This window comes from Scyliorhinus canicula, chromosome 8 (genome assembly GCF_902713615.1).
Source record: "Scyliorhinus canicula chromosome 8, sScyCan1.1, whole genome shotgun sequence".
NCBI lineage: Eukaryota > Metazoa > Chordata > Chondrichthyes > Carcharhiniformes > Scyliorhinidae > Scyliorhinus > Scyliorhinus canicula.
The window spans coordinates 143,489,402-143,514,428 of NC_052153.1; the positions used below are offsets into that span (position 1 = coordinate 143,489,402).

The 25,027-nt window shown below is 44.8% G+C and overlaps 1 protein-coding gene across 3 annotated transcripts in view; it reads left to right on the plus strand.

Annotated features, from left to right (window-relative positions):
- Positions 1-2,345: 2,345 nt before the first annotated feature.
- Positions 2,346-25,027, plus strand: part of LOC119970549 (hyaluronan and proteoglycan link protein 1-like) — a 118,846-nt gene continuing 96,164 nt past the window's right edge. Inside the window, exons 1-2 of one of the 3 annotated variants that reach the window (XM_038805358.1) lie at positions 2,346-2,842; positions 10,274-10,296. The gene's annotated coding sequence lies outside the window, so the exon portion shown is untranslated. The remainder of the gene's footprint in view (positions 2,843-10,273; positions 10,297-25,027) is intronic. The other 2 variants (XM_038805357.1, XM_038805356.1) reach the window with 2 other exon arrangements.

Here is a 25,027-nt window from a genome sequence, read left to right on the forward strand (position 1 = left end):
TATAAATTATATAATTTGATTAGACTGAGTTGACAGGGACTTGTTGCACACTGAAGTCCAGATATAGGAACAGGACTAGGTCATTTAGCCCATCGAGCCTGCTCTGATCATGACTGATCACGTACCTTAACGCCACTTTCCCGAGACATCTCCATAACACTTGATGTCATTAGTCTCCAGAAATCAATTGACTTCCATCTTGAACACTCAATAATTAAGCTTCTACAGCCCTCTAGGGTAGAGATAGGGATATTAATCATATCACCCTGACCTACCCCACAAAAATACTATGGCAATGACAAGTTCAGGTTAATAGGGTCGCTCCTTACTGCATTAATGTTTGACACTATGAGAGGGCATGACAGATGCCCCTAAATTGCCCCTCAGTGTCCAAAGATTTGCAGGCTAGGTGGGGTTATGGGATTACAGGGATAGGGCAGGAGAGTGGACCTAGGTAGGGTAATCTTTTGGAGGGTTGGTGCAGCAACAATGGCTGAATGGCCTCCTTCTGCACTGTAGGGATTCTGTGGATTCTATGTTCAAGTCTTTCCTATCTCAAATTCCCCATGCTGCTGGAAAGGGGGTCCAGCCAGGTCAAAGTTTTGACATGTTCTGGCTGGGTAGGGCCTCCCTCACATGACTTACAGTCTCCTTGCCAGAGGCAAGCAGGAGATAAAACTCCAGGGTGACTTGCTCAGGCAGCATGGTAGCACAGTGGTTAGCACTGTTGCTTCACAGTGCCGGGGTCCCAGGTTCAATTCCTGGCTTGAGTCACTGTCTGGGCGGTGCCTGCATGTTCTCCCCGTGTCGGCGTGTGTTCACACCGGTGCTCCCGTTTCCTCCCACAAATCCTGAAAGACGTGTTGTTAGGTAATTTGGACATTCTGAATTCGCTGGCGCTGAAATGTGGCGACTAGGGGCTTTTCACAGTAACTTCATTACAGTGTTAATGTAAGCCTACATGCGACATTAAAGATTTTTTTAAAAGCCTCTTCATAGAATTAGTGACTTCAGGGTAAATTACATTTTGAAAAGGGCTAAAAAATATATACATATATATAGCTTCCCCTTCAAAAGAAATTGAATTGCAACAGCTTTCAATGGAAGAGAGGGGGTGGTAATATTGAGTCAGCCTGCATTCCCAAACACAAAAAGCCACAACATTGCAAAAATTGAAGAAAAAAAACTCAACAATTAATTGCACATATTCAGAATGGTATAATAGAGAAAGTTAACGCTGTCCAACCTTTCTTGTGCAACCTCTGACCAGGTTAGAATGAGCTAAGGAGGGTGGCACGGTGGCACAGTGATTAGCACTGCTGCCTCATGGCGCCGAGGATCCAGGTTCCATTTTGGCCCCAGGCCCTGTGGAGTTTGCACATTCTCCCCGTGTCTGCGTGGGTCTCGCCCCCACAACCCGGAAAGATGTACAGGTTAGGTGAATTAACCATATATTGTTGCTAAATTGCCCCTTAATGGGACAAAAAAATGAATTGGGTACTTTAAGTTTATTTTTCTTTGGAATCAAGCAAAGTAACCGTCTGCCCTTCACAACCCTCCGGATTATTTATCTGAATGATGAGCCTGGGTTGGATCATCAAACGTTAAAATCAACAACACCTCGGACCTTTCTGGGAGCGGCCTCACACAAAACGTGTCGGCTTGCTGCTTTGGACGAAAGGTTGTCAGCTTGGTGACAACAGCGCCACTTGTCGCCAACGCCGTCAACACTGACCCAACGATTAACCAGCGATCGCCAGTCTCCTGGACCGCCCAGTCAAAACAGTTCCGCGGAAATCTTCACATTTTATTTCTAAAGGGTGTAACCCGAGGGAACGGCAACTTTTCCGTTTATTTTCTTGAAATCAAAGTGGTATGAGAGAGGTTGCGGCACGAATGTCTATTTAATACGTTTCTCAATATCGCAAGCCTGAAGTGAGAATTGAATGAAAAGTGTGTTTGTCAGAGAAGTGGCAGTCTGCTCTCAAAGGGCGCACTGTGCTGAAATATGAAGTGAATTCCTCTGACTGGGCAGACTGACAGAACTTTCAACCTCACTTATTATTAGCCCTGACTGTTAACGTATGTATGTTATACAAGGTTTTTTTGGTAGGAACATTGCATTAAACGGTCATGCTGTTAAACATAGCAGCCCAGTTACATCCCTAGGTAAATAATGTAAAAAATAAATACCTGATAGCCCACACACTGTGACAGGGTATCCTAAGTTAATCATCGCAGGCACACAACCCCGCCCGTTGTCAGAGTGTGGAACCAATTCAGAATAAGCAGGGCGGGGGGAGTCACTGAAGAAACCACGTTTGAACTCATAAAATACCCCAGTGTTCGCTATAGCGTGCCTGTCTCTGGCTATCTCTTGCTGGAGCTTACCCATTACTACCCCTCCCAAAGCAATGTGTTTTCACTTGCTTTTGGTTAGGTGGAGACAAGAGTTGCATTAAAACCAAACATCGCGCCACCTTTCCCGCCAAAGGTTTTTGGCACTTTGAAACGTTATCCCGTTAGTTTCTTGATTATTTCTGGGTCTGACAGGCGTAACTATTTTATGACGTGGTGGCTATTTCCTCCTGGTGGGAAAAGTGTCTTCCTCCTAAATGAACCCAAATCGCCACCAGCCAGAGCAACAAACGGACAGTCAGCAGTGGCACAGAGGCCAGCAAGGTGAGCTCATCCCAGTCTGCACCTCCACTCAGTTGAGAAGCGGAGACACACACCCAAACAAGGACGAAGCGACTCCGAAAGTTTAGCTGCCTCGCGAAAAAAAACACAAGTGTTCTTTTAGAAACTTTTGACAGGATTGAAACTCCGCGATAGCCGTCACGTAAGTGTGTTAAAAAATGTAGCGTGAATTTGGTTTGCAACAGAAGAGGTCTGAAGGTGAAAGCAGGGTTGATATTCTGTTGAGGATAGTGCCAGGGTGGGGGAGAGGGCACACTGCCCGGCTCTTGACAGACCGGCACTGGGATACTGAAATGCCAAATTTGCGGCTGATCCAGATGACTGAGCGAACCCTACACTCTCACCCCCCCCCCCCCCCCCCCCCCCCTTCAGATAATAATTCAGGAAAGCGAATTGAGACTTTTAAATGAAGTATTTTGTTTTGTGCAGGAGTGGCTCGTCCCCTGCAAAAACGCCAACTCCTGGCCCCGTCCCGTCTCGGGTTATAAAGTGATTGGAAATTGTTGCTCAGCCCATGGTATTTGTGTCTCTGCTGTTCACGTCAACTTCAGATTAACATTGGAAACCGGCGGAGCAAATTCTGGGCTGTCAGCGACTGGGAAACATTTGTAGGGAAGATATAGTTAATGATGTGATTGGCTGCAACAGCAGAATGTTTGCGCCATGTGCATTTCTTTATTGAATTCCTCACCTTAAAGCAGCCCTCTCATGTTTGTGTTTTTTTTTCTAAATTAGCCAAATTTTTTGATTGACGTGCTGAACGTTACTGTTTCACAATCTGTGCGGAGTCTGCACATTTGCCCGTGTTTGCGTGGGTTTCCTCCCGCAGTCCAAAGATGTGCAAGTTAGGTGGACTGGCCATGCTAAATTGTCCTTAGGTTAGGTGGGGTTACAGGGAAAGGGTGAAGGTGTGGGCTTAACTAGGGTGCTCTTTCCAAGAGCCGTGTAGACTCGATGGGCTGAATGGCCTCCTTCTGCACTGTAAATTCTGTGATTGATTGTTTAATAATCCCCATTCCTGGCAAGAAGGAAGGATGCTAGGTGCAAGTGTACTGGTGTTACTTGTACAGATGTGATGGGCCATGAGATTGCTGAAGCATTTTCATCTGTCATTTCAGATTGAGAGCCAAGGAGAGCTCTCTGCGAGTTGTTCCACTGGGGCTAAAACTGATTTTTTTTCTCCAGATCTCACTTATCTCTTCAATCAAAACGTTTAAACGCCCTTTCCCATGGTTACAACAATTACTCGATCTCGTACATCAGCGACTCTCGATCCTCTCCTGACCAAACAGTAAAAAGCCTTAAACACTTAAGCATCCTAAAGCAAGCCGCCAACAGGAGGAAGGCTATTTCCAGCCGGTCCACCTCCTCCCATTCAGTATCCTTCCAAACCTGCTCATTTGGTGAAGTTATTTGCAATGTACAATTTTAAGAGTAACCACTAAACAAATTAAAGCAAAATACTGCGGATGCTGGACAGACGGGGCAGGTCTGGCAGCATCTGCGGAGAGAGGGAACAGAGTTAACGTTTCGGATGTAAAAGATCGACAGAACTAAGCAAATTATTGTGCACAAAGTGTGAGGGAATCCAGTAAATTAATAATGCTCTCCTTTGTTAGGATGAATGGGAGGTTTTGTGTGTGCGTGTATGGATGTGTGGTGTGAGAATCCTTTCCATGGTAACTCTGCGCCATCTCCTGGTCATTGAAGCAATGTTTGTAAAACCGGCTGATCATCATTTGAGAATGTTTTTCCTCCTCCCAAAAGCTGCCCAATGTGTTGTTACAGCATCGTATTTCAATGCAGCCTCGAATTAGAAAAGTGTCGGGGGTTGGTTTGCATTAGCATTGTCGCTCTTACAAATTGTGTTGGGTAAAACGTGAATGAGAACAATGCATTATTTCTCACCCAAAAAAGTGATTCCAATATATCTATAGACAAACGCAACGGGGAGTCTCCCGGGAATGCCAGCCACCGAAGGTGTCACGGGCCGGTACTTTGCTCCAGGCAGTTGACTGCAGTAAATATTCGGACATTCAGAACCCATATTTCGAATGTGTCCAATCATCCCCAGTATTGTCCAGAATCACTGATCCAGACTTGAGTGTAAAACGTGGATCCAAGCATAACATGTGCTCTCATGTTGGATAATATCATGCCAACACGTGCAGTCACCTTTGGCACACACAACCTCGAAAGGAACATATTTTTAAATAATAGAATATTTGTAATTTAAACGAAATAGCTGGAACATGAATACACAGGGGCTCTTTGCCAAACTCAAGTCTTTAATGTGATTCAGCTGTATTCCAGTATCTGGACAATCTGTTCATTGGCTCTGGTAAATGTCCTTAAAAGTGGCTCTGCAAAGTGTTGACTGCTGCCTTGCTCTCTGCTTCCACCGGGGACATGGTGTGAAGGTAACACACTCTCAGATGGAGTCATAAATTCTTACAGAACAGAAGGAGTCTATTCAACCCATCATGCCTGTGCCAGCTCTTTGAACCAGCTAATCAATTAGCCCCGCTCTCTTGCTTTTCCCGACAGACTTGCATTGTATTTCTTTTTCTTTTCATGTACACATCCAATTCCCTTTTGAAAGTTAAAACATTCTATGCCATGACTTGGATTCAAATCAAGGTGACTGTGACCACAGGACAGAGCACTAACCACTGCCTGAACAGAATACCATAAATCAGCATCAAATAACATAGAGTAAACTTACCACCTAAAAATGATGTTAATTTGTGTATGGCTACCCGACTCGGGCCCGGAGTATCAGTTAGGCTGCACTTCAGTACAATCTGTCCGAAACCAACTAAACTGGCACAAAAAGATCATGGCCGGAATTCTTTGGATGTTGTGATTCACTCTTCCCGCAGGTAGTGCATCCCCGCCCATAGGTTTCGCGGCAGTGTGGGGTTGCTTCAATGGGAAATCCCATTGATAAGTGACGCAAAAAGAGAATCCAGCTGCCAGGAAACGGCGCGCCGCCAAGAAACACGTGGCTGGGGGCCCGGAGAATCCCGCCCTATGAAATTTCAAGCATGAATTATATTCCGTGTCAATCAAGGTTCACCAAACGTTTGCACTGGGAGTCAGACCGGTCCACAAAACAAGGCCGCACTTCCAGATTTAATTAATTTCACAGAGTTCCCACTAATTGCCCCATTTTCAGGCTACCGACAAGGTTCTAAAAATTATCGCCTTTCTAAGGCTCCGGAGCACCACTAAGCACCTTTTAAATATTTTGTTTATTTTTAAATTATCAAGAAACGGACCACTGTCAGCTTCAGCAATGGCTGATGCAGAATTTTTGAAGTCATTCCAATTATTTAAAATTGGCTCTCGAATTTGTTGAACTAGATACTGGAATTAAACATAAGAACATAAGAGCTAGGAGCAGGTGTAGGCCATCTGACCCTTCGAGCCTGCTCCACCATTCAGTGAGATCATGGCAGATCTTTTTTGGACTCAGCTCCACTTTCCCGCCCACACATCATATTCCTTTATTCCTTTATTCTTCAAAAAACTCTCTCTCTTTATCTTGAAAACATTTAATGAAGGAGCCTCAACTGCTTCAATGGGCAGGGGATTCCATAGATTCACAACCCTTTGGGTGAAGAAGTTCCTCCTAAATTCAGTCTTAAATCTACTTTCCCTTATTTTGAGGCTATGCCCCCTAGTTCTGCTTTCACCCGCCAGTGGAAACAACCTGCCCGCATCTGTCTTATCTATTCCATTCATAATTGTATATGCTTCTATAAGATCCCCCCACATCCTTCTAAATTACAACGAGTACAGTCCCAGTCTACTCAACCTCTCCTCATAATCCAACCCCCTCAACTCTGGGAATAACCTAGTGAATCTCCTCTGCACACCCTCCAGTGCCAGTGCGTCCTTTCTCAGGTAAGGAGACCAACACTGAACACAATACTCCAGGTGTGGTCTCACTAACACCTTATACAGTTGCAGCATAACCTCCCTAGTCTTAAACTCCATCCCTCTAGCAATGAAGGACAAAACTCCATTCGCTTTCTTAATCACCTGTTGCACCTAGAACATAGAATAGAACAGTACAGCACAGAACAGGCCCTTCAGCCCTCAATGTTGTGCCGAGCCATGATCACCCTACTCAAACTCACGTATCTACCCTATACCCGTAACCCTTAACCTTACTTTTATTAGGACACTACGGGCAATTTAGCATGGCCAATCCACCTAACCCGCACATCTTTGGACTGTGGGAGGAAACCGGAGCACCCGGAGGAAACCCACGCACACAGGGGGAGGACGTGCAGACTCCACACAGACAGTGACCCAGCTGGGAATCGAACCTTGGACCCTGGAGCTGTGAAGCATTTATGCTAACCACCATGCTACCCTGCTGCCCTTAAAATCAAATTGGAAAATGTGGGCAACTGTTTGCGACTCATGGACGAGCACACCCAGGTCCCCCTGTATAGCAGCATGTCTTAATATTTTATCATTTAAATAATAATCCATTTTGCTGTTATTCCTACCAAAATGGATAACCTCACATTTGTCAACATTGTATTCCATCTGCCAAGCCCTATCCTTGCCCATTCACTTAAACTATCCAAATCCCTCTGCAGAATTCCAGTGTCCTCTGCACTTTTTGCTTTACCACTCATTTTATTGTCGTCTGCAAACTTGGACACATTGCACTTGGTCCCCAATTCCAAATCATCTATGTAAATTGTGAATAATTGTGGGCCCAACATTGATCCCTGAGGGACAGCACTTGCTACTGATTGTCAACCAAATAAACATCCATTAATCGCCACTCTTTGCTTTCTATTAATTAACCAATCCTCTATCCATGCTACTACTTTACCCTTAACGCCATGCATCTTTATCTTATAGAACATAGAACATAGAACAGTACAGCACAGAACAGGCCCTTCGGCCCTCGATGTTGTGCCGAGCAATGATCACCCTACTTAAACCCACGTAACCCGTATACCCGTAACCCAACAATCCCCCCATTAACCTTACACTACGGGCAATTTAGCATGGCCAATCCACCTAACCCCGCACATCTTTGGACTGTGGGAGGAAACTGGAGCACCCGGAGGAAACCCACGCACACACGGGGAGGACGTGCAGACTCCACACAGACAGTGACCCAGCCGGGAATCGAACCTGGGACCCTGGAGCTGTGAAGCATTGATGCTAACCACCATGCTACCGTGAGGCAACCTTTTGTGCAGCACCTTGTCAAAAGCTTTCTGGAAATCCAGATGTACCACATCCATTGGCTCCCCATTGTCTACCGCACTGGTAATGTCCTCAAACCTGTTTATTTTTTGTGATGAACCCATTTTCAGCTGTGTTAATCAAACTGCACCAAGCTACCACTTTTCAATGTATCCAGGATTATTTTTGGAAAAATTCTCATTCTAAAACTAACCATTGCATTAAAAGTAAACATTTTTGAGTATTAGATCACATGAGATTTGGGGTAATTTATTATCTTGAGATCACATGGGATTAGGGATAATTTATTAGCTTGGAAAGAATACTAGCTGACAGACAGGAGAGAGAGAATTGGGACAAATGGGTTTTTTCTGGATGGCAAGATGTAACTGGTGGGGTCCCACAGTGTTCTGTCCTTGGGCTCCAGCTATTTATAATATATATTAACAACTTGGATACAGTGATAGAAGGTTCTATAGCCGATTTCACAGATGACACAAAAATAGGTGGGACAGAAAGTTGCAATGAGGAAATAAGAACCTGACAAATGAATATAGATAGGTTAGGAGAGTGGGCCAAAATGTGGCAGATGGAGTTTAACGTGGATAAGTGTGAGGTCATGCTTTTTGGTTGAAAAAATGGAAAAGCAACTTATTATCTGAATGGGGAGAAACTTCAGGGTGCAATGCAGAGGGATCTGGGTGTCCTTGTGCATGAGTCACAGAAAACAAGCATGCAGGTGCAGCAGATAATAAGGAAAGCAAATGGTATGTTGGCAGTTAGAACAAAAGGAATAGAGTATAAAGTTAAAGAAGTGTTGTTGCAACTATACAAGGCATTGGTAAGACTGCACCTGGATTATTGTACACAGTTTTGGTCCCCTTATTTGAGAAAAGATGTAATGGCATCGGAAGCAGTTCAGAGGATGTTCATTAGATCGATTCCATAAATGAAAGGTTTATCATATGAGGAGAGATTGAACAGTTTCGGCCGATGCTCTCTAGAGTTTAGAAGAATGAAAATGAAATGAAAATCGCTTATTGTCACGAGTAGGCTTCAATGAAGTTACTGTGAAAAGCCCCTAGTCGCCACATTCCGGCGCCTATCCGGGGAGGCTGGTACGGGAATCGAACCGTGCTGCTGGCCTGCTTGGTAAGCCAGCGATTTAGCTCAGTGAGCTAAACCAGCCCCAGAATGAGGGGAGATCTAATTGAGGTATACAAGGGGCGCGATTCTCCGCTCCCCACGCCGGGTGGGAGAATCGCGGGAGGGCCGGGCGACTCATTTCATGCCCCACTGGCGCCCCCCGCAATTCTCGCATCTCCTGCTCAGAAGAATCGATGGTCCGAATGGCCTAATTCTGCTCCTATATCTTATGAATTTATAATTATATTTTGACAACATGGCATTAAAATCAGGAGGATAGCAGAATACTTCCTGTTTTTGGCTTCTGCCTTGTGGATAGATAATGGGCAGGGCTAGAGAGCCAGGAGGTGAATTACTTGCTGCAGATTTCCAAACCTCTGATTTGGCCTTGTAACCATAGTATTGATATGGCTAGTCTAGTTAATTTTCCAGTCAATGACAAGCCCCAGGATAGTGATGGTGGAGAACTCAGCAATGTCAATCCTGTTAATGTCAAGGGAAGGTAGTTGCATTCTCCATTATACTACTACAGCAATTTCATTTTCAGGCAGCAAGATTTTCATGTTGCAAGAAGGCTTTCCTTCTTATCTCATTGTCAGCTCCTTCTGTACTGACCCTTGCTCCTTCTGCACTGACCCATGCTTATTGATGCATTAAGGGCTGGTTTAGCACAGGGCTAAATAGCTGGCTTTTAAAGCAGACCAAGGCAGGCCAGCAGCGCGGGTTCAATTCCCGCACCAGCGTCCCCGAGCAAGGACCGGACTGTGGCTACTAGAGGCTTTTCACAGTATCTTCATTTGAAGCCTACTTGTGACAAAAAGCGATTTTCATTTAATTTTTTATTTCATAAGGTGAATTGTTCCTGCAGAGGACAAACCCAGCCAGAGTGGGCTGAAAGCCTCCCTTGTGCTCTCACCATCCTATAATTCTATTCCAATGTATTGTACTGTTTGGTATTAGATCCACAACTGGAAACATGGCAAAATATGTTTCAAAACTGATAGAACAATCAACTCCAGGTTGGACCTCTTGTTTATCTCTTATTAGTTTTAAGAAATAGCTTACACATCGGCAGTATTTGAGTTCACAGCTAAAGTGCAACATCAACATGAAACAGTTTTTCTTTCTGACATTTAGCTGCTGTAGATGTAAATGTTAATCTACCACATGCCGATAAGATTTTAAACCTAATCTATCTTTACTGCAGGATTTTTACAATACTTCAAGATGGTGAGGTCATATCTTGTTTTACATCTTTAGATTTGTTTTAAAAGCAGAGCTAACCGTTTAATATCATCCAGACTTTTATTTGCTCAATCACACCAACCCTGACAGCACATTAAATATATGTGTATCTATGTGTACTATTGTGTATTAGTCTTCACTATTTATCTACATGTTCTGTCTGACCATTTGAATTATTAATGGCATTGTCAAGTAGTGATCTAAAAACACAATCACAGTCATTAATTAGAGTAGAACACAGCTTGCATGATTCATTGAAAAACCTGGTGTCCCAAAATTATCAATTATCTCCAGACAGACTTCATTACTTGGAGTTGAATATTATTTTAATTATTTAATCAAGCATTATCTCTGATTATGTCCCAATTGGAAATTCATTTGGATAGCGGTATAAACACTAGGCTGAATCATCAAAGTTTGAGATTTTGCCATTCATTCCTTAATAATGATCCTATTAAACACAAAGAGGGCTCTGGGTTATAAACAGTTAAATGGCTCAACCACTTGCATGATGTAATTTCTATAGCATCCATATAAAAAACCTTGAAACATGATGTTAAATTATGTGATTGTAATAATAAGTTGATGGCTGTAACTCCAATTTTGGCAAAATGCTCGATGTGTACATGTAAATGCTTCATTCTGCAATGGCTGGGATTTGTCTTATTGTGTGCCTCGTGAAAGGACCATTCAGAAACCCTCAGGCAGTGAGAATGTCTGAGTGGTTGCAGATGTTTATATGGAGTTAATGCTGCCATCAAGTGGCATGAGTCAGGACACCAGCCAGAAGATACATTGAGCCAGTACAAAGACTTGTCCTTTTGCAAAAAAACAAATACTTTTTAAAAAATGTGTTTATGATATATGGGGGGTTTCATACTATCAGCATTAATTGGCACTCCCTAATTGCCCTTGAGAAGGTGGTGCTGTGCGATTTCTTGAACCACTGCAGTCCATGTGGTGTGCACAGAGCTGTGAGAGAGGGAGTTCCAGGAATCGATACATTGACAGTGAAGGAATGATGATATATTTCCAAGTCAATTTGGTATGTAGTTTGGATGGGAACTTACAAGTTTATTCTTTATTTGTCATGGGATGTGGGCGTTGCTGGCTGGGCCAGCATTTATTATCCATCCCTGAGGGTATTTAAGAGGGTATTTAAGAGTCAACCACAGCTGTGGAGTCACATGTTGGCCAGACCAGATAAGGACAACAGATTTCCTCCCCTAAAGGATGTGAGTGAACCCGATGGGTTTTTACGACAATCAACAACAGTTTCCAATTTTTTTTTCCTGAATTCAAATTTCACCATCTGCCATGGCAGGATTCGAAACCAGATCCCCTGAGTGCGACTCTGAGCTACTAGTCCAGCAATATAACACTATGTCACTGCCTCCCCGAGTGGTGGTCCCATGCTCCTGTTCGCCTTGTTTTACTAGTAGAAAGTGGTTGCGGGTTTTGGAATGTGCTGTTGCAAAATTGCTGCAGTGTGCTTTGTAGATGGTGCACACTGATACCACTGTGCGTCAGTGATGGAGGCAATGAATGTTTATGGTGGTGGATGGGGTGCCAATCAAGTGGGCTGCTTTGTCCTGGATAGTTACGAGCTTCTTGAGTGTTTTTGGAGCTGCACTCATCGAGGCAAGTTACCTGACCGGCGTTGCGGGCCATCCCGCCGTCAATTCTGATTCTCCAAGCCCGCGCAGGCTCGGAGAATCTCAGTCTTTATGGGGCCTGTGGAATGATTTCGCTTAATTTGCTCAATATGTTTTGGTACATCTGTGATTTGTATGTTTTCATCCTGTTCTCCCATCAATCCATCAATTTAGCTGAGTAATAAATAGTCAGGACAAGATGACATTGTCATAAAAATAAGCAAGGATGAGGAATAGGGAAAATTTACATGCAAAGTGCTTTACTATTAGCTTGCAACTTCTTGTCTAACAACAAGAATTTGAATCAATGCAGTAAAATATCCAAAGACACTTCACAGGGATGGCAAACAAAATTCAGCACTAAGCCACACAATGAGATTTTAGGTCAATGGCTAAAAGTCTTCCTTCAAAGAGACAGGTTGTCGGGAGTGTCTGAAAGGAGAAAAAAAAGTATGAGACATGGAGATTTAAGGAGAAAATTCTCGAGTTTCGGACCGAGACAGCTGATGGCTGTCCCAAAGGTTGAGCAATTAAAATCAAGTATTAGGCTAGAAGTTGAAGAGCACACTTATCTTTGAAAGTTGTAGAAGGCTACACAGGCGGGACGTGTAAGGCTGCGGAGGGATTTAAAAACAATAAAACATTTAAAAATCAATGTTTTATTCAACTGGGAGACAATGCAGGTTACAGAGGGACTGGGTAAACAAGACTTGGTGCAATTTAGGGTACAGACAGTGGAGATTCAGATAAGCTCAAGTTTACAGGTAAACAAAGGGCAGCGGGGTAGCACAGTGGGTTGCACTGTTGCTTCACAGCTCCAGCATCCCAGGTTCGATTCTCGCTTGGGCCACTGCCTGTGCGGAGTCTGCACATTCTCCCGGTGTCTGCGTGGGTTTCCTCTGGGTACTCCGGTTTCTTCCCGAAAGACGTGCTGCTAAGTAGTTTGGACATTCTGAATTCTCCCTCTGTGTACCTGAACAGGCGCCGGAATGTGGCGACTAGGGTCTTTTCACAGTAACTTCATTTCAGTGTTAGTGTAAACCTACTTGTAACAATAAAGATTATTATGTAGCATATCTATCACACCTCAACCTGAAAAAATCTTTTGCAAGTATTCCATCCATTTGATTTTATATTAAAACCATTCTAGAAACATACTTGTGACCCTAATTTTGACATTGGCTTTCTTCCACGTAAATTTGCATTAATTCATACAATTCTGTAATTTCAGGCATAGGTTGAAAAGTTCCATGAATTTTTCACACTACTAGTGAAAAAAAAATCTGTTATGGAATGGTTAATTAGCCAGAGACACACTTCAGTATGTGACAAATCAATTCCTACTATTCTTTAATTATAAAACACTGATGTGCACCACACTCAGTAAGGAGAATATAAATCCAAATTTAGTAAACCCGAATCGCCCCTCCCCACACAGACAACTTTGACATTAGAATGGATAATATAATATATTCAGGTATGTTTCCCTACAAAAACTATGCTGCAGCAGAGAAGGTTAAGATAGTTGAGCACACTGATATATTTAGCAATGGAGCCACTTAGTGTGAGTTTGAGCTGAATAAAATTAACATATGCCTTTGAAAGGTTCCAAAAATACTGGAGAGCATTCCACAAAAAAAGTCTCAATGTGTATTCTCAAACTTAAAGAACAGATTGATAGAATGAATGGTGGCAAAAATAAGATAATGTCAGAGTTAAAGTTATGAGACCAACTTCTCAAACTTAAATTCTGGGAATTAAATTATGCTGTTGAGGTTTGCACACCAGAGGCAGGGCTGCAACACAATAGTGACAATTCTACGATACTCTTTGAGCAGAGCTCCCATTGGCACAACCGGATCAGTAAATTTACTTTAATTGTGCTGGATTTTTGTCTTCAGTTTGGGAACTGCAATTTGGGCTATTTCCCAATGATTCCTAAAAGGTAGCACACTTCCACACAATGTTGGTCTCTGGGAGTTGGATGTGGAATGGTGGGCCACCATCCTCCAAGACAGTCTTGAGGTGGCAATGTAGGTTTGCAGATTGTACGGTCAGCAGGTTGGAAGGCCTGCCTCAGTTTGCTGGGACATTGACCTACTTCTCCACATGGTTCTTTGCCCTCTTAACCCTCAAATCCCCTGCCCGTCACACTAACTCCCACCCACCTGTTTTGCCAAATGGCCTCATTATGAAAATCGAGCTCCAAACACATGACTACCTGTAGGGGGTTGTTTACATAGTTTGAAGGGGTCTTCACGATTTGTTTGATTGACAGTTTTGGGAGTTTCCAATACATTTATCTTTCTTTAAGTTGTGTTTCAATGTCTATTTGTTTATTTGGTTAAGGTTAGGAGATGTTAACTGGATTAAAGGTTTTTTTTATCAATATGACTTTCACTGGCTCTGCTTGATTAACAGTTTCATGAGATTGCAAGAGGCAACATTTTTCTCACAGGGAATTTTGAATGGCTGGCTGTTTGCTTTATATTACTTTGTGGGAATTTCAAAGACTTGCCAGTATTATTATATGTGCCTTTGGTTCTGTACCTAGTGCATGCTGGAAGAGTGCTTCCGGAGTAGCTATCAGGACTTTAAATCAATGGGACTTTATCCATTGAAAAATGTACTGTGATGTAACTGAAAAGCTTTGACAGTGCTGGTCAACTTTTTCTTTATAAATACTTTTATTCTCCTTTTTCACATTTTCATCAAAATTTACAACAACAGATAATCAAAACTAACAACAAATACAATTGCAATCCCCCAGCCAGCTATCCCCTCATCCCACCCACCCTCAAACAGCCCCTAACATTTTGAATACAAAACACCAATGGAAAAGAATCATCAAAACGTATACATCCCCCCCCCCCCCCCCCCCCCCCCCCCCCCCGCGAATGTTCGATGTCATCCAATTCATGAAAATGCATGATGAACAAAGCCCATGTGTTGCAAAACACTGCCATCCTCCCCCTCAACTCAAACTTTAATTTCTCGAGTGTTAAGAACTCCGGCAGATACCCCTGCCACGCCAAGGCAAGTGCTGGTCAACTTAATGGTTTCTACCTTTTAAGGACAAAGCTTTATGATCAGTCACTACATTAATACCATGTTTAACTATTCAAACAACATTATGACAATTGAAGTTGGCAAGAGCTTTCAAACTTTCCTGACCCCAGCAGGTGTTCTCCAAGACTGATTAATTGATGTGGCTCACACAGTCTTCAGGAATCCACCTACATCCGTGAAAGTAGTAACCGGAATGGGGGGTGGAAATTAATTTGGAGCAGGCATTCAAACAGTGAACCCAATGTCAATGAGACCCGCAACATTGCCCGACCCAGGGATGTTTGGTGCTCCCAATGCAGGTTTACTGAGCCTTGGGAGACTAAAATTCAGCTTGTCGTCTTTGCCCAAAAGAAAAGTCATCTAAGGTCTGTGGAAATATTGCTGAGCTATAACGAGTTGTCTATTAGTCATGACTGAGAAATATTAACTTGACCTCAAAGAGAAATATGTGCCATTTCAGTGACTCATATTAAAGCAATGTAATTTTGAATAGTTCCACACTAAAACACTGATCAAAAGCGATGTTGAATGCGTGGTACAAATATGCAATTTGCACAAAATATGTCAAATCTGTTTGCATTCGTACTAAATGCCATGAAAAGTCATGGTGCGTTTTAATGCTCACGTGTAGAGTGTATCCTCAGGGATGGATAAATGGATAGAACCTTAGTGCTGAATATGATTTGGACATGGTGAGTTTTTTACATCTCAGTCTGACAAATTAATTTTGTTGTGATCAAATGAATACTATCTCTGATAAAAGTGCGACATAAAAGAATGATCTACAAAAGATTCTGAGAAGAATTTCAGCAAGTTACAGCCAATGGGTATAGTGGTGAACTGACAAATGCCGTGCTGTGATTGAAGTGGAATTGTTAGATCAACAGAGCACACATATTCACTGCTGCAGGCAATATGCAAAGCCTGACTCTGGAGGAGACAGTCCGCTAGATTGCCACAACAGCACTGGATCCACAAATTACTGTGATTGGCAGAAATACTACATATTTAGGATGCCACGAGGAATATTCAGTCAGAAGGAGACAAATCTCGATGTCACTGTGCATATGGTGACAGCTATTAAGTGGATGCTAACTGAAACTTGTATGATGCTGATCTGTTCAACACATCTGATAATGACTTTCAACTTGATTTTTTTACTGCTGCATTGCCTGAGGTTATGATGCCAGTTTAGTCCATGGGATGGAATTTTCCGCTTCCCCAGTGGTAGGAATCATAATGGGTGAGGGCACTAACTGGCACAATAGCAAAATTCAGTTTTTCACCAGCCGAAAATTAGATTGGAATTTTGTTCTCCCGACTTTGGTGGTGGGTTAAAGGTGGGTAGTGTTTCCCCGCTGATCAATTTCGGGAACCACATCTGCATTCATTTGTATCTCATGAATGCCATCAAAAGGCTGGAATTACATTCCAATTCCAAATTGAGTGCCCCATCAGCCGATAATTAGAATGGTCTGTTTCCCGGTTATATATAAATGGGCGCTGATGGCGAACTTCAGTTCATCAACTACTTTGAAGTACGTGGATGCTGCTTTCGCCAACCTTTAAGACTGTTGCTGTGACATTTCAGGATATCTAGGCCGGAATTCTCTGGCCGTTGGGATTCTCTGTTCCTGTCGGCAATGCATCCACGCCATCGGGAAATAAATCCCATTGACAAGAGGCGGGAGTAGAGAATCCTGCTGCCATTGAATGGCGCGCCGCCGAGAAACTCGTGGCTGGAGACCAGAGAATTCAGCCCTTGAGTTAGCAGGGATATGTGATCTCTTAAGCAATGCTTTAAGTACCGCCCTAAAGCATTTCTGCTGTCTCTCTAGGCGTCTCCCGCTGTGACTGAATCCTGAGTAGAATAGTTCCTTCAGGATTTTGGTGTCAGGCATATGAGTGGCATAGCCCGCCTATTGGAGCAGGTTTTGGGTGATTAATGCCTCATTGCTGGGCAGATTGACTTGGGACAGACTGCTGCTGTTGGATTGCCTTTCTTGCCGGCAGCTTGGGGAATCTTGTGAAGGCACCACTGATGATACCTCTCCAGTATTTTGAGGTGCCTGCTGAAGGATGTCTCTGTCTCCAATGCATACGAGAGCAAGGGGATCACTGCTGCCTGGTAAACCATGAGCTTAGCCTCAGGTGTGAGTACTCAAATTCTCTTTTCCTCAGTTGGCCAAAGGATGTGCTGGCACTTTTGAAGACAATGATGAATTTTGCCATCTATGTCTCCTTCATTGAGACGGTTTCCTAAGATATGGAAAATTGCCCATTTTTTCCAGGATCTTGCAATTGATCTGAATTGATGGTGGGGGTGTGTTGTGTAGTTGGAACTGGTTGGAAGATGACCTTACTTTTCTAAGTGTTTAGTGAAAGGTCCATTTTCTCAAACACTTCAGAGAAGGAGTTGACAAGGAGCTAGAATGCCATTTTTGAGTGACATCATATTCAAACCCAATGACTGAGGTTGGTTGAGAATGTTTGAAGGCTTAAAGTATGTCATTGATGTATCCTGTAAATGAACAGCAAATCGGTGAATTCAAGTTGTTATTTTTTTTCATATGATATTTTGGGATAGCACTCCACCCATATTCCATCAGTGTAAATGATTAAAAGCCATGGGCGAAGTAGGCAGCAAATGAAATCTATGATAGTCCTTCACACAAGTAGAAACAGAAAGGCCAGTTAAGGTCTTATGGTATACTGGGTATAGATGAATCCTAATGGATTGTTTGATTCTGTGACCTGGGCAAACATACTCAGGCTCAGAAGAGAAAAACATGAACAGACAGTTTAGAATCGTATTGGACTATTCATGTTCAAATTAAAATAACAAAAGCACTTGGTTTTATATGTTTCCACGCACATAGTTTTATGATCCTTGTAGAGATCACTAACTCCTTTTCTGATCAGGTGTTAACCCTGACCATGGATTTCAATATCACTTGATCTAGGCCCCCAATTCCATGGTAACCTCTGGATGACCAGTCCGGAGCCATTACCATTGAACCACCATATTCAGATAACAGGAGGCCTCACTGCCTACATTTTCCTTCACTTATTACCATAATTTGTGATTAGATTGTGGAGCAGAATATCAGCTTTGATGAGATTTCAAAGGTGAGGAAGGAAGTAACTAATTCTGTTGTTTGGTAAAATGGTAGCCAGCAGGCATACATTTAATATAATTAAAAGAGCAAAGGAAAATGTTAGGAGAATTTTTATGCAGAAGGTTGTAGATTTCCCTTGAGCAATAGAGTACTAATTGGATAGCACCTTCAGAATGTTATTGCCATAGCTGAGGTGGAGAGAATTTCATTCTTCTACTGATCAATTTTGTATCGAACCTGGGAGTACTTGATGCTGCCCCTAGCTACCAAAATGGAATATATTTGTTCCCCATAGTAAAGTGGACAAGTCTTCTATTCCCTCATTTTTATGAGGATAAAAAATAAATTAACAATCACATTTATTGCAATGGTAAGGATTGGCAATCAGGCATCTTCCCATAACAAATGAGTGGGGGAGAGAATGGATTGGGTGAAGAGAACTGGATGGAATTCTCAATTGGCCAACCAATGACAACAACTGTCAGGGAAGAAGTTTATTGCAGATATTTGTTTTGAAGAAAATAATTTCAGTTGGAAATTGCAGTTGTTGTGTTCTCTGATTCCTGTCCACTCCGATTCTGCACTCCCAGCTTCTTTTAGTCTCTCCCGTCTCCATTGCCACCCACTAAATTATATCATATACATGAGACTCATCATTTTCCCCACTCAGATCGACTTTGTTAAACTACCTTTCCTAGTCCCTATGTTAGCTGGCTTAATCAGTGGTTGCCTGTTCCTCAGGCACCAGTCCTTCTTCTTTCAAATCACCCTCTTTTCTTCCCTCATAAATATAAACTATCCAAAACTTTGCAGCTCATGCTGTATTTACCATAGATCTCATTCGTCCATCACTGCTGACCTCCTCCTGCCCATCACTGGCTTCCTATCTGATAGCGTTAAATCCTGCACATTCGTCCCATCTCTGCAAGGTCTTCCAATTCTTTTGCACACTCCATTCTTCTTAAGTGCACTTTCCATATGCTTTTCTCTCTTTGCCTTACCATTACCTTCAATCCTACTTTCTGGAAATGTGTCCCTCGGCCTCTTCCCTTCTTTCCGTCTCTTCACATTTTTAAAACTCCAGTTTTCATCACTTATCTTCTTCCTCGCTCAAGGTCATTCCCAATAACTAGCTGTGATGCACCTTGAGAATGTTTGTACACTAAAATATAAATTAAGTTATTGTTATCCAGGGGATGGTTGTGTATAATGGAAAGTTTCAGAAGAATCTTCTCTACCTGTTAAGTGCATCAATATTTGTAATTTTTCACTAACTGCCTGAATATTGTCAAAGTTTAATGAATAACTGTCTCAATATTGATCATTTTTAAATTTGTAGCACTTGCCTCAATATTGGTGGCACAGTACCACAGTGGTTAGCTTAGCACGGTGACTTAACACCGGCAGGGACCAGGGTTCAATTCCCGGCTTGGATCATTGTTGTGGGCATTCGGCACGTTCTCCCTGTGTCTGCATGGGTTTCCTCCAGGTGCTCCGGTTTCCTCTCACTAGTCTCGAAAGATGTGCTTGTTAGGTGAATTGGACATTCTGCAATCAGGCTCACTTGAATATGTTTATGCCAGAGTTACCCAATGAGACCCCAAGTAAATGCTGTTTAGCACTGATCTCTACCAATGTGGACCACGCAGACTGGCACTTGAGGGGGGAGGGAGGAGGGGGGGTCTCCCAGGGTCTTCCAGACAATCGCAGACAATTGGGGGCCCATGGAAGGTTGGGCTCTGGGCAGGGTAGTACACTGGCGCCCTTTGTGCCACATGGGCATTGCGTCACTGCAAGCCTGGCACCATGCCAGTTCCACCTAGGTGCCATCCTAGCACTGCTAGGGTGCCCAGAGGTCATCTTGCCTGTGCTGGCGATTGGGCACAGGGGTGCCTTGCCCTTATAAGGTGAGAGTCTTGAGGACCCCCTAATTGGTCCATTGGGGGAGGGGTCCGGAGGCTGTGGTGGGGTTCTAGAGATCAATCTTTTCCTGCACTGGCGAATGGAATTACCCGGCTAAATGCGCCCAACACAGGACTCTGCTTCATTTTTTGTAAAATCACACCAGTTTTTTCACCCTTTGGGGAATAGTAGGGGAATTGGTAGAAGGATTTCCAAGCTGACCATCAGCTTGTTGAACCATGTTGAACAGTCCTTCCGTGGCCATCAAGCCGTGGTGTTGGACTCAAGTCCGAAACTTCTGGTCCAGTGATAGGGACACTGCCACTGTGCCACAAGGCCTCCTACATACTGGCCAGTCGGACATTAGAACTGATTTGCAAGAAAAGCAGTGGTTTATTGCTTTAAGAATATATTTTAACAAGCTAGGGTTTTGCAAAGACACAGTTTGGAGTCAGGGCAAAGGGAGGCCACCCACAGACGGGGAAGGTGCCGGGACCGGACGGATTCCCGGCGGACTTCTACAAAAAATTTGCGACAGCGCTGGCCCCGCACCTGCGGGAGATGTTCATAGACTCGCTAGCTAGGGGCACGTTGCCACCCACGTTAGCACAGGCCTCAATCTCGCTGATACCTAAGAAAGACAAAGACCCAACGGAATGTGGGTCATACAGACCCATATCTCTGCTGAACGCAGACGCCAAAATACTGGCCAAAATCCTAGCCAAAAGGCTAGAAGACTGTGTACCTGAGGTGGTCACAGAGGACCAGACGGGCTTCGTCAAAGGTAGACAGCTTACCGCGAACATCAGGCGCCTGCTGAACGTGCTAATGACCCCCTCCGGGGAGAGAACACAAGAGGTGATCGTCTCCCTGGACGCAGAAAAGGCCTTCGACAGAGTCGAATGGAAATACCTCATAGAGGTACTGGAGCGGTTCGGGCTTGGAACAGGGTTCACCGCTTGGGTAAAGCTCCTATACAACGCTCCCATGGCGAGTGTACGGACCAACAATACCAACTCCCAGTACTTCCAGCTGCACAGGGGCACCAGACAAGGATGCCCACTGTCCCCGCTGCTGTTCGCACTTGCAATCGAACCGCTAGCAATCGCGCTCAGGGCAGCAAAAAATTGGAGGGGGATCCGAAGGGGAGGTAGAGAGCACAGAGTCTCACTCTATGCGGATGATCTGCTCCTCTATATCTCGGACCCACAAAGCAGCATGGACGGAATCATAGCGCTCCTGAAAGAGTTTGGAGCCTTCTCGGGCTACAAACTCAACATGAGCAAAAGTGAGATCTTCCCAGTACACCCGCAAGGGGGGGGGGGGGGGGGGGGGGGGGGCAGCACTAAAGGGGCTGCCGTTCAAACAAGCCCGAAATAAATTCCGCTACCTGGGGATCCAAATAGCCCATGACTGGAAAGGGATCCACAAATGGAACCTCACCAGCCTGACGGAGGAAGTTAAAAAGGACCTGCAAAGATGGAACACACTCCCGCTCTCCCTCGCGGGGAGAGTCCAGACGATCAAAATGAACGTACTGCCCAGGTTCCTTTTCCTGTTTAGATCCATTCCGATCTACATCCCCAAGGCCTTTTTCAAAGCGCTGGACAAACATATCATGGCGTTCGTATGGGGGGGTAAAAATGCTAGGATCCCAAAGAAGGTCATACAAAAAACAAAATCCAGGGGGGGGGGCTAGCCCTCCCGAATCTACAATTCTACCACTGGGCGGCAACAGCCGAGCGAGTAAGGGGATGGATCCAGGAGCCAGAAGCCGAGTGGGTGCGTGCGGAGGAGGCCTCCTGCATGGGAACCTCCCTCCGGGCCCTCGCCACGGCAGCACTCCCATCCCCACCCAAAAAACACTCCACCAGCCCAGTGGTGACAGCCACCCTCCAATCCTGGAACCAACTGCGGCAGCAATTTGGCCTGTACAAAATGTCGGACAAGGCTCCCATCTGCAACAACCATAGGTTCAAACCAGCACTGACTGACGCCACCTTCAAAAGGTGGAGGCAGGACGGGGGGACACTGACAGTCAGGGACCTATACACGGACGACAGGATCGCAACACTGGACGAACTGACAGAGAAATTTCAGCTAGCTGGGGGGAACGAACTACGGTACCTGCAGCTCAAAAACTTCCTATGAAAGGAGACAAGGACGTACCCACAACCGCCACGACAGACACTACTGGAAGACCTACTGGACGCAAGTATCCTAGAGAAAGGGAACTGTAGTGACATGTATGACCGACTGGTAGATAGGGACGACACCGTACTGGACGCAACAAGAAGGCAATAGGAGGACGACCTGGGGATGGAGATAGGGTGGGGACTCTGGAGCGAAGCACTGCATAGGGTCAACTCCACCTCCACGTGCGCAAGGCTCAGCCTGACGCAACTAAAAGTGGTACATAGAGCCCACTTAACGAGAAACCGTATGAGTAGGTTCTTCCCGGAGGTGGAGGACAAATGTGAGCGGTGCCAAAGAGGCCCGGCCAACCACGCCCACATGTTCTGGTCTTGCCCCAGACGTGTGGAGTACTGGACAGCCTTCTTCGAGGCTATGCCCAAAGTGGTGGGGGTGAGGGTGGAGCCATGCCCGATAGTGGCGGTCTTCGGGGTTTCAGACCAGCCAGATCTATTCCTGGGGAGGAGGGCGGACGCCCTTGCCTTTGCCTCCCTGATTGCCCGCCGTAGAATCCTGTTTGGCTGGCGGTCAGCAGCACCACCCAGAGCTGCAGACTGGCTGTCCGACCTCTCGGAATCTCTCCAAATGGAGAAAATCAAATTCGCCATCCGAGGGTCGGACGACGGCTTCCACAGAACGTGGGAGCCATTCAAGCAACTGTTCCGGGACCTGTTTGTGGCCAACGTACATGAGGAAGAATAGTCGGGTGGCCAAGAACCAGGGGAAAATGGGCGGGAATCGGGGGAAGGTAGCCGGGGGGAGGGAGGGGGGGGGGGGCGGCTACGGGCTCGGTATGGGGGTTTGATGGCAGGCCAGGGCCCAAAACCAAACTATAAATAAATGCCTATAAACATGTGCCTCGGCCATATTGGGGAATGTAAAATATGTATGCTGGCTAAAGGGGGCGGCCACAATTATTGTTATGAAGATGCTTACCTGTAAATATTCATGTTAAATTTTTGTGTTTTCCTTTTTTTTTCTCTCTCTCTAATAACTTGTGATTTGTCATATATAAAATATGAAAACTCAATAAAAAAACATTTATAAAAAAAAAGGGAGGCCACCCAAAATAGGCTAGTTCAGCAGCCTTGAAGGCAATTTACAGAGAGAGTAGAAAGGTGGGCATATAGACACAAGACGGGGGAAAAATGTGTTGACCTGAAGAAAATTGCTTACATAAAGTACCAAGTATCTGCCCTAAGTCGTCATGCAACAAAGTGTTTCCAGATTACCAGCAAATCATTTTGTGCTGAATAATATTAATGATTAACAGAAGCTTCTCTCTTGCTCAATCCTGTCAAGAGCAACAACTCACTGGCTGAATACTGCAGCAAGGGTTGGTCAGCTCAGTTGGCTGTACTGCTGGTTTGTGATCTGGAGTGACGCCAACAGTGTGGGCTCAATCCCTGTACCAGTTGAGGTTATTCATGATGGCCCTGCCTTCTCACCCTTGCCAGAAGTGTGGTGACCATCAGGTTAAATCGCATCCAGTCAGCCCTCAAAGGAAAGAACAGCCTATGGTTCTCTAAGGCCATGGCAACATTTACATTATCTGTAGTGTTATAACCCCCACGAGACCCATGGGGATGATCTGATTAATTTCCCCCGGGAGCCTGGTGGAGTACGGGTTCCCTCATTGAGGGAATGGAAGCCCATCAGTGGGCCCGCTAATTCATAACCATAAAAGTCGACGTAGATAGGAGCTGAGCTGCAGAGTAGGCCCGACAGGGATTGGGACTGTTAGTTGCAAATACTTTCCTTTGGAAAAAACCTTCTGCGGGATTCTCCATCGGCAGGATCCTCTGCTTCACCGGCAGCGCACCCACACCCACAGATTTCCCGATGGCGTTAGGTGGCCACAAGGGAAACCCCATTGGCCGGCTGCAGGAATGGTGAATCCAGCTGCCAGTGGGGCACGTCTCTTATTTTGACTTTCCTTTCTGGTCTCCTCCATGCCTACTAAATTGGCAACTACAGTCGGCGCTGCTGACCATTTGAACACAGCCACCTCTCCTCGTGAAGGAATCAGCTTTGCACCATTTTGAAAATGCTGCTCTTTGGCAGACGCAATGTATTTGATGCGGGTGTAGGGGACTGCACTCAGTATGTGGAGTGTGTGTGCTTTTTTTATGATGAGTGCTACCGTTTGGGGATGATCGGCAGATGGTAATTCTTCTGACCGCCTGTGGGGCCTCCAGTTTCAGGATCATAAATAGCTTGAGGTAGCTCATGGCTCCAGACTCCAAGATGTTCGAAGAGTTAGTGGCACTCGTGACAAACCACTACGACCCCAATCCATTGACTATCATACAGAGGTACAGATTTAATATGGCCGAGAGGACCCCATGGGAGTCCATTACTTAGTTTCTGGTGCAATTGTTTTGCGACTACGGGCCATCCCTACCTGAGATACTATGGGATCACCTTGAATACTGTATAAATAATTTGGCTACACAGCGGAAATTGCTGGTTGAACTGTTGCTGGACCTAAAGAAGGCATTTCAGATTTCCCTCTCATGGGAGAGTACAGAGAAAGAGGTCCAGGAACTCCAGGGGATGTAAGAGATGGAGGTGCACAGTGTAAGGCTGCCCCCCATTGCAGCAGACAGCGTCAGCTAGGGCAGTGGCCCCCGAACCCCACTGTGGCTTGGGTACCGTCAGGACCAGGTTGTCGACCAAGGACCACTACAGACAGGCAGGACACCTCCTTGGTATCGATGGATGGGGGGATCCAAGCCGGTGCAGCACTTGTGGCTGGTGAAACTGTAGTGCAAGGGT